Source organism: Euprymna scolopes, chromosome 23, assembly GCF_053919585.1.
Source record: "Euprymna scolopes isolate OS-2025 chromosome 23, ASM5391958v1, whole genome shotgun sequence".
In the NCBI taxonomy this organism is placed as follows: Eukaryota; Metazoa; Mollusca; class Cephalopoda; order Sepiida; family Sepiolidae; genus Euprymna; species Euprymna scolopes.
This window is the reverse complement of record NC_136504.1, coordinates 117,109,759-117,119,127: the sequence shown is the minus strand read 5'-3', so window position 1 is coordinate 117,119,127 and position 9,369 is coordinate 117,109,759. Positions and strand designations below refer to the sequence as shown.

Genomic DNA, 9,369 nt, shown 5'->3' with positions numbered 1-9,369 from the left:
GATTTATATTATGAAAGAAGAAGATTATAGAAGACTAGCCTGGGTGCCCGGCGTTGCTCGGGTGTTTGGAGGTGTGTGTTGAACAAAAATAAAAAGTTGTAATAGGCAGGCTTGAATCCGTACTGCAAAGGAAGAAAAGAATGTGAAAGAAAAAACGTGACGTCTTTGCCATTGTGTCCATCGTCAAACCTGAAGTGGTGAAGGTTTAAATTAAGGCTAGTCAATCGAAAAGAGATAATGACTTTCGAAAATATCGGCAAAAAAAGCGACCCCTTCCTGTAGAAAAGTGCCTAATTGAGGATGAAGGAATTAATTTTTTTGGTCAATTTTTTTATATTTATCGTCCAAAGGGTTGGGCTTCAAAATGATACCAATCTCATGATAATCCGTTGCCCCTGTCGAAAATTTTAGGCAGACATACAAACATACATACATAAATACATACATGCACACATACATTTAAACAGACAAGTGAGATTTATATTATAGATATTATCAGGATTTGCTGCTACATTCAATATTCAACTGTTTGCTGATGATCTAATGAAGATATTCACACACTCTGTTGCATGGTAGCTGTTCCCCAGCAGAATCTTACAGCTGCATGTCAAGTAGCTCACACTCTATTTCTGTGTAGCAGAACCTGCACTTGTTATCGTTGCTGAGACCACTTGCAGTATTTTTTTTTTTTTTTTGTAGGAAATTCCATTTTAGTGAATATTTTTTTAAAACTTAAATTATTATTTTATACTAGCGGGACCTGTGGAAATTCCACAGTGGCATCTTTCAGATCTAATATATTGTTGCTGGACATTCTGTGGACGTTCAGCGTGAATGGAGACTCTGTGATATTATTGTAGCCCTTTTGTTAAAACCGTAATAGTATGTATCTAAGTAATTTGCAACATATTTCCATTGTATGGATGTCTGGTGCGAACAGAAACCCCACAATATCATGATACCATCTGTTCGGTCCTGTAAAGACTACGTGCTCCATTGTCTAGAGTGTTTTAAGTCTTACGACGGAAAGTATAAACACTTCTCCAAAATCAAAACTCTGAAGACAGTTTGTCGTTAATCAACAGGTTTATTAAAAATGAAGAAGGTAAAAACTGAAAACAGAAAGAAAGAATAAAACAGAATTAGCGTGAAGCTTGGTGTGGAAGGAGAAAGCAGTAAATGCTTAAAAATATGTTGAAATTGAATAAGTCCAAAATACTAACAAAATAGGAAGTAAGAAATTGATCAATGTGGAAACGAAATAAAGGAAAAACTTACAGCAAACGTCTGACGTCAAGGAGGGGAAGCGAAAAAGGCAAGCCCTGGTGTTAGCGGTGAAGGGTCACAAGTTGTCCCTTTCTTTGGAAGGGAAAGATGAGGGGCAATAAAAGAAAGACTGTGAGTCACGACATCATCTTTAAATAGAGCAGATACTACCCTTGGATCCTAGTCAGAAGACCAAGAAGGTATATTTTAGTTTCATGTACGGCCCAAAAGCGACAACATTTTTTAAATTTAAATATTTTTTCTTTTTACATCACGTCTTCAGTGATCGGGAGATCCTATTTATTAAAAAGGAGGATAGAAGGTGATAACATACTACGAACATTAAATTAGCGTATCTATATTAATAATTTAATGTTCGTAGTATGTTATTACCTACAATCTTCCTTTTTGATAAATAGAATCTCCCGATTGAATAATTTTTTTTATAATCTGAAAATAGTGACACATGTACGTAGTATGTTAAAGGTACTGCTATATTAATATATACATTCCTCCAGGGCAATGCCGAGAGACGGGTCCTGCTAGTCTTAAATAAATTTGATAGGTTAGAATTCCCTTCCAGCGTAAAATTTTCTCAGTGCAATTAAAGTGAAGTGTTAGCATCTGAAAAGGCATGACTGACAAGTAAACATCTTAAAAAAAATTGGCGGACGTTGTCGAGAGTGCCCCCCCCTCTAAATTCCACAATTTTCACTTTTTTTTTAAACCTTTTTTTTTTTTTTTTTTTTTTTTTTACTTTTTTCCTGTTAATATCATCGATTCGATTATAGACTTAAGTTTCAGATTATAAAAAAAAAAAAAAATTGAAAAAAAAAAATCATAACTTTTCACGTGTGGGTTCAGTTTTCAATTATAACGTTGTACTAAATTGAACACGAACTTTGTGACCACTATGAAAATAAAATGACAACTCTCTCTGAAGTTAACGGGAAGGTAGGGGTTAAAAACAAAAGGAATATTTCTTTAACCCCCCCTTCCCTCCTCCCACTCTCATCTATTTATGTATCCATCTCATCTATTCATCGTGGTCACAAAGTTCGTGTTCAATTTAGCACAACGTTATAATTGAAAACTGAACCCCCACGTGAAAAGTTATAAACATTTTTTTTTCAATTTTTTTTTTTATAATCTGAAACTTAAGTCTGTAATCGATGATATTAACAAGAAAAAAGTTAAAAAAAAAAAAAAAGTGAAAATTATGGAATTTAGAAGCAGGGCAGTCGCACCGGGGCGGGGGCGGGGCGCTCTCGACAACGTCCGCTAAAAAATTATTACAGGCCAAAAAGAAAAGAAAAAATTTTTTATTATTTAAAACGAGTTGATTTAATATTTCGTGATTGCCTGAATTGGTACCACAATGATCTATCTACTGATTATGTCGAGAGTCTAAGACGTGCTGTATAAAATTGAGTGGTAATAGCGAAGGCATCTAATTTCCAACAGGATTTCCATATCGGAAGTTGGTAGTTGTTCACTTCCGAGTGCTCGACATCGAATTCAACAATGCGTTTTCACCCCAGTTAAAAAAAAAACGGTGCAATGCAAAACATGTTCCCTTTCAAAATTTGGCCGCCATTTTTTAAAGAAACGTTTCTTTATTTTGAAGAATATTACAGCAAAAATCAAAAGCGTTCTTAACAATTTGGAAAATTAAAGTTGATATGAACACAGAAAACTTTCTTTGTGTTGTCTTTTAAAAATTAAAGAAAGAATTTAATTAATCAAATGAATATTTAGTGGATAAAAATAACAACAAAAAAAGAGAAAACCAATTATTTTAGAATTTAGATTGGGGGATCAGTTTCGCATATAAATTTAATGTAAAATGATCGTCCATTTCCGAGCCATTCTAATTTTTGTGGATATTAATATTTTTTTTTTGTTTACTACCAACCCTAAATCCAATTGGTAAAATTTCAAAACCATATATGATTGTCTAAAAAGTAGCCCCCCCCCTCCGCTAAAAACAAAACAAAAAATTGTTTAAACGTTGTCTTAAGGAGAATTGCTTCCCATCACCCTGGAAAATCTCATCAGTATGCCCTGTATTTAAAAATTCAGGTGATCGCTCATCCCCCTCTCAGTACAGGCCAATAAGTCTCCTGTGCGTCATGAGTAAGTTGCTGGAATCTGTGTTAAATAGAAAAGTAGTCTACCACCTTAGCAAAAATAAACTTCTAAGTGATATTCAATATGGTTTCCGTTCTGGTAAATCTACAGCAGATGTGCTTACGATTATATCTCATAGGATTAGCGAATCTCTTGATGGAAGCTTCCTTTCCAGGGCAGTTGCTGTTGACGTATCAAAGGCCTTTGATAGAGTATGGCATAAAGGTCTACTTCACAAGATCTCCAGTTACGGTATAGCTGGAAATGTCTTCTCAATTATTAAATTATTTCTCTCTGATAGGTTCATAAGAGTAGTGGTTGATGGGCAGAAATCAGAAGCTCATAGTATTAATGCTGGAGACCCTCAAGGTTCCATCCTAGGCTCAACTCTCTTCTTAATCTACATCAATGATCTTCCAAATCATATCCTTAGATCATTCATAGATATTTCTGCTGATGACACTACCATCTATGGTAGCACATCTAAGACCTTAAACGACCAAGTTCTCTCCAATTCTCTCTCCTCTGATCTTGAGCACATGATACAATGGGTAAAGGAGTGGCTGGTTATTTTTAATGCATCTAAAACCAAGCTTTTATCTTTACATCATCAACACTCTAATCCACATCTGGCATCAATTGAAATGAATGGGTCTCGTCTGCGGAGGCCTCTTGTTTTGACAAGTTTCTGGGCTTGACCTTTACTCTTGATCTGAAATGGAACACGTACATTAAATCTGTTGCCAAGGCCGCTGGAAAAATGGTGGGATCCTTCTATCGATCCAGTAGATATCTCACTGCTGATGCAATTCTCTATCTATATAAGAGTCAGGTACGTCCAAGGATGAAGTACTGTTGCCACATTTGGGCAGGAGCTGCTAGAAAGGACATCCTGCCTTCAAAATAGACTTTGTAGCCTCGTAAGAGATGTCCTTTTCTCTTCTCTGCAGCCTCTATCTCACAGAAGAGATGTTGCGAGTTTGTCTCTGCTTTATCGTTATTTTCATGGCAAGTGCTCGACTGAGCTTCAATCTATGGTCCCCCCTCACCAAACTTTCACAAGAAACACTCGTCTAGCTGAAAACACTATCAATAATTCCCAACTCTTTATCTGTGTCTAAACCTAAACGTAGATTCCATGAACAAAGTTTCTTTCTTAGAACTGCACGCCTGTGGAATTGTCTTCCATTTTCCTGCTTTCCAACTGACTACAATCTGATTGTCTTCAAGTCCAACGTAAACAAGTTCTTGATGAGCCGTTCCACTTAAGTTAACAAATTTACCGAATTTCCATTACTAACAATTACTATATTATTCAATTGACTACTGCACACTCTTAGCCCTTATCCTCGAGTGGTCTTTGGGCCTTGATAAGTGGTGATACCTATGTAAAAAAACGGAAAAAAAGAACATTGAAACATGCGGAAAAGTATCTTTTCGGTATCGTGAAAACTAGTTGTCGGCCCCAATTTTAAATGCGATATCCGTTTTCAGCACACACGAAAACTCAACGAAAACAAGTTTTTTAAGGTAGATTTTGAGTTGGTCTACCAGGCCACAATTACCAAAAAAAAAAAAATGCTGTCATAAGTGCCAATCGGAATAAGCACCAATTCATGTAAAAAAACAAAAAAAAAATAAAGACACAAAAAATAAAAAATAAAAAATGAGAATGTTTGAATTTTGAGGTCAGAGTTGAAAACAAAACAAAACAACAAAAAAAAAAAGAAACGGATCATGACGACGACGACGGCAAGATTGAGGCAGCGTCGGCGGCGACGACGACGACGACTACAAGAGTGACGGCTTTTATCGCGCTCACTCTCTCTCTCTATCTGGACCTTCTAACTACTGGATGTTTACATTTATCGTTTATCTGATGGTCTTCTGGCATTTTACAGGTAAGATTCTTTTAAAAATAACTTAATCGACACTCTTCTCCAGACATTAATGCGACATTTGCAGAAGTTTTGCGCCTCCCCCCTTTAAAAGCTGAAACGCGGATTTTGCTTATAGTACAACACGAAAGGGTCACATGGGCATCTTCTTATTTTGGTAGTGGTTTAATCTTGGTTTGTTGTTAAGTCTTGTCAAATGTACTCTATTTTTTATGAAAGCTTTTGCGTTTTATATAAATGTCACACATACAAAAATATTTAAAAAGTTTTGTCTTTTTTTTTTTTTTTAATCTTAAAATATAACAAGTGTTTAGTGAACGAGCCATTGTTTTTTTTTTTTTTTTTACTAACGAAACAAATTGAAACCGACAAACAAATCTTTAAAGATGAAAAAGAAATAATTTTAATGAATGGAATTGTATAATTAGCAATTGGAGTATTAAAAAAATATTTTTTTTATTATTCATTTTATGAATTTTCATTTTTTAAGGTTTATTTTTAAATAAATTAATAGTAAAAAAAAACAAAAAAACGACCACTCTGACAACTGCAATTCTATTACTGGTTGTGTACGTTTTTAGTGTCCAAACTTTTTTTTTAAGCGCTTATTTTTTTTGATTTGTAATTAAAAAAATATTTTTTATTTAACATAGATTTGTTGTTTTGTTAAATTCATTAGAAAAACAAAACAAAAAAACGACAAAAAGAAAGAAAACATGACACTTCATACACAGATAAAGGTGAAACTCGATGGATACAAATTTAAATCTTCGTTCGATGGTTTATATATATATATATATATATATATCTCATAAATCACGAACGAATTAAATGTTGAAAATTAACATTTACAAATTTTGTTTAAAAAAAAAGGTGCTAATGCACTTACTGATCCGCGCTATTTTTAAAAATCGTATTTTCAAGTTTAATTAAAGTTTCGATATGTTTTTTTTTTTTTTTTTTATTATTCAATTGTAAGGTTTAAAGTACAGAATAGGTACACACACAACAATCTCCCCTCTCCATGTTAAGAATGGCTTTTTAAATAATAACGTTATTAGGTGCTAGTGCAGAGAGTGATCCGCGTTATTTTTTAAATCGTATTTCCACGTTTAATTAAAGTTTTATGTTTTTTTTTCTTCAATTGTAAGGTTGAAGTATAGAATAGGTACAAAACACCCTCCCCATGTTAAGAATGGTTTTGTAAATAACGTTATTATTTCAGCACGGATCAATAAGTGCATTCGTACAAAAAAAAAAAAAATGGAAATTTACATTATTTAATCTCCGTGTATTAATGCTCAATCTCGAATATTGAACACTTTTGTTTCGGGATTGAATCGAATCTGTAAATATTCGTATTTTATTTATTTTAATAGAAATAATCGTATATTATTATTTTGAATAATATATATACATTTTATAGGTTACTCAGTTACTAGAAACGTATTCGGTTTATCTTTCTCATAAAGTTTTTTTATAATGAAATTTTTTTTATATAAATTTCGAAAAAAAAAAAACTAAGCTCAATGAATGCTTTTTATTGGGTTCCAGAGCATATTTAGTGTAATATAATAATTTTCCAAATATCAAGTATTTTTACTTGATCATTTATTACTTTTGATATATATATATATATATAGAGAGAGAGAGAGAGAAATAAAAAGGAACAAACCGTATTATGTGTTCATCAACGTTTCGTCTTTATTTCGAGACTTCCTCTGGATGAAGTCTCGAAATAAAGACGAAACGTTGATGAACACATAATACGGTTTACTCCTTTTTATTTCTCTATTTTGTCGGAATACTATTTCCATTATTTTCATCATATATATATATATATATATATATATATATATATATATATATATATTAGTTTGAGGATTTTTAAAGCTTAAAAATAAACAAACGAAACTTAACATTTGCCGTATGAACACATGCCTAAATACCCTACCCGAAGATTTTTTTTCGGCATATCAACCCCTTTTTTTGGTTGTTTAAAATCAAGTAATTTTGAAAGAGATTTTATGCTTTGCTTCAGATTGTTTATCTTCAAACTTTTATTCATGATGCTTGGTTTGTTTCTTTTTTTTTTTTTTTTTTTTTTTTGTATAGGAAAAATTGTTTTTGATTTTGCAGAACATGATTGAGTTTTGCAAGGGGGGAACAATAACATTAATATTTGGTGCATTTTAGGTCAGAAAGCCATTATTTTCAGACAACTGATCTGGTAACACCACCAGACACGCATAATGACATTTTTTTGCACGTACCTAATGTAGATATTTTTGTAAAAATAAATATTAATAATGCAGGTACTCATGCACTTATTGCTCCGTGCTGAAATAATAACGTTATTATTTAAAAAGCCATTCTTAACATGGGGAGGGGAGATTGTTTTGTACCTATTCTGTACTTTAACCTTACAACTGAATAAAAAAAACCCATAAAACTTTAAACTTGAAAATACGATTTAAAAAATAGCGCGGATCAAGTTCATTAGCATATATATATATATATATATATATGAACATTTTTTTATTTACTTTTGACATCTTTTCAAAATGTTACAACCGGAGAATCTTTACCATTTATTTATTTTTTTATTGATGAATTCTTTCCCGATCTGAAATTGTTTTTCTTCGTAAATACAACTATTATGGTAAAATAATATTTTCCCGTAATTTAATATCATAGAAAAGTAATTTATTTATTTATTTTTTTACAAAATACTATTGGCGTGCGTGTCGTGTCAGCCTCCGTTTTTTTTTCTGTCATGGTGTCATCTGCGACTAAAATTCCTTAACAGGTTCTGACATTTTTGGTTGGCGATGAAGAAGAAACACCTGTAAAATGATGGCATCATTCTAAAATCTTACTTTGATTAATTTACGCTAAATGTTACTTTATTTAACTACAAGATTTTTTTTTTTAAATAAAGCTCGTTCGTTATGAACACCGCCTAGAAATAAACGTAATGTAAATAATCCAAGAAATAAACGAATGTTCTTTTATAGAACAGTGTCGCAGTCGCACCATTAAAATATTAGTTTTCTTTAGTTTTAAAAGCATTAAAAAAAGGGTAATTATTTAGAATTACCCTTTTTTAGAAACAAAATGACAGAAAAATCTTTATGAAGAACGTATTTGTCGCGGAATCAAGATATCATGTTCCAAAAATCACGCAAATTGAGCATATTTTTTTAACGATCTATGTTAACGATTGAAGTTTCAATTTTTAATACAAACAAAATCGCGGTAGTCGAATTGAATTGCCGCACTTGAATTTTAAAACAAAATGGAAATCCTGTCTTCTTGCGTCTTCATACATTTTAGTAAAAACAAAACGGAGCAAAACAAATACTTGATCAATTTACGTGATTTTTGGAATATGACATTCTCGTTCCGTGACGAGTGCGTGCATACTGCATCATAAAGATTTGTATATATATTTATTTAGGTACTAGTGCAGAGAGTGATCCGGACGTAAATAATAACGTTATTATTTAAAAAGCCATTCTTAACATGGGGAGGGTGTTTTGCACCTATTCTATACTTCAACCTTACAATTGAATAATAATAATAAAAAAAACTTTAATTAAACTTGAAAATACGATTTAAAAAAAATAGCGCGGAAGCACCATTTATTTATTTTATTTATTTATTTTTTTTTCATTAAGTGGGATTCTAAACAAGCACCCCAAATAAAGTAATACTTCACTTTATCAAAGGTTCTCTGACATCAGAATGGCTTATCTGTTCTGTTCAGTTTTGGGAGGCCATCCTTCCTGGCATTATCTCCTCCAGTAGCCGAATACGCCAGTAATTCTACAGAACAAAACAACTCGTGTCTCTATTCGATATTTATTTTATTTTTCGTATTGCCAGCCGTACTTAATGTTGGACTAGAATGGTATAAAAAAAACTGAAGAGCCGGGCTCTTAAAAAGAGGGGGAGGCATTTTCAGTTATAGCCAGCAAAACAAAAAAAAAAAGCGATTTTTCATTAATTCACCCCAACACTAACCCTAAGTCCAATGAGGCAATACGAAAACGCACAACGATTGGAGACAGGA

The 9,369-nt window shown here is 32.5% G+C and overlaps 1 protein-coding gene across 1 annotated transcript in view; it reads left to right on the top strand.

The window, feature by feature from the left end:
• Positions 1-5,138: 5,138 nt before the first annotated feature.
• The window catches only part of LOC145246158 (sodium- and chloride-dependent GABA transporter ine-like), a 463,838-nt gene continuing 459,607 nt past the window's right edge, over positions 5,139-9,369 (top strand). The window contains exon 1 of the mRNA XM_080108026.1: positions 5,139-5,297. The gene's annotated coding sequence lies outside the window, so the exon portion shown is untranslated. The remainder of the gene's footprint in view (positions 5,298-9,369) is intronic.